Source organism: Seriola lalandi, unplaced genomic scaffold (genome assembly GCF_002814215.2).
Source record: "Seriola lalandi dorsalis isolate HSWRI2012SDOR001 ecotype SW California unplaced genomic scaffold, Sedor1 jcf7180002054561, whole genome shotgun sequence".
Lineage (NCBI taxonomy): Eukaryota > Metazoa > Chordata > Actinopteri > Carangiformes > Carangidae > Seriola > Seriola lalandi.
The window spans coordinates 704,842-705,899 of record NW_019525114.1 but is presented as its reverse complement, the minus strand read 5'-3'; the positions used below and the strand labels follow the sequence as shown (position 1 = coordinate 705,899).

At 38.1% G+C, this 1,058-nt stretch overlaps 1 pseudogene across 1 annotated transcript in view; it reads left to right on the top strand.

Moving 5' to 3' along the window:
* Window positions 1-1,058, top strand: part of LOC111662310 (nuclear factor 7, ovary-like) — a 46,495-nt pseudogene that overhangs the window by 1,128 nt on the left and 44,309 nt on the right. The window lies entirely within an intron of this gene.

Here is a 1,058-nt window from a genome sequence, read left to right as displayed (position 1 = left end):
ATCTGTCTTTATAAAAGACAAACAGTTTACAATATTGGAGGACACTGTAGTCACTGTCCTTTGAGAGTTTTTTTCCAAATGGATTAAACTTTTGTGATTACTGAACAAAAGAAACTGTTAAAATTGACCTCACAACAGGTCAGATTCTTAATAACCAAAAAATGTAGTTCATTCTCTAAAGTAAAACTTATATTGTCACTGGAAAACTGTGACAATGTGACATTAAAGAAACCTTTTACAATAAAAAGATTAACATGTTGATCTTAAAACAGATCAGTTTTGAGTAATCACATAAAGTGAGAAAAAGTCAATCATGACAAAATGTCCATAAACAGGACAATCAAAGTTTTTGATCAAAATGATGATCAACACTCAAGAAGTAGTATACTTCATTTCATGTACCACCATAACGTGATAAAAGCTATTTATCATAGTAAAAACTCATTTACTTAATGTTTGATATGATTCATGCACCATGCATGACATTGGTTCATTCTTAATATGAGAGATAATGTCACTCTGTTTCACTATTTCCACAGGAAATGATGTTTTTCTTAACAAGAAAGTTTGAAATGGACAAAAGTATATAAACAGCCTTCTGTTCATACAGAAGAACAAGTCCTTAAATTTCATAGAATTCAGTTGCAGTAATCTTTGACCAACATGGTCATCTCAGTTTGTCTGGTAGTAAGTCCAGTCTGTAAGTGTCTACCACGGCCTCCAGAGGGCGCTGTTGACTGGCCTGTTTTCTTTGGTGATGCTGGTCTGGACTGTGGAGCTCAGGAGAGAGAAGTCAGCCTCCATCAGGTTCTTCTCAGAGGAAGACTGCAGCTTGTTGACGAGGTTCAGCAGTCTTCTCTGCTGTTGATTCTGCTGCTGCAGCTGTGTCAGGAAGCAAACTGTCATCTCCAGGATGTCTGCTTTCTCCAGCTTAGAGTCTGGCTGCTGTTTGAGGAAGTCTGGACCCAGCAGAGACTTGAGCTGCTCAATGCTGCTGTTGATTCGCTCTCTGCGTAACTTCTCCACCAGAGGTTTTCTGAGCTGCAGAGAGAAGAACA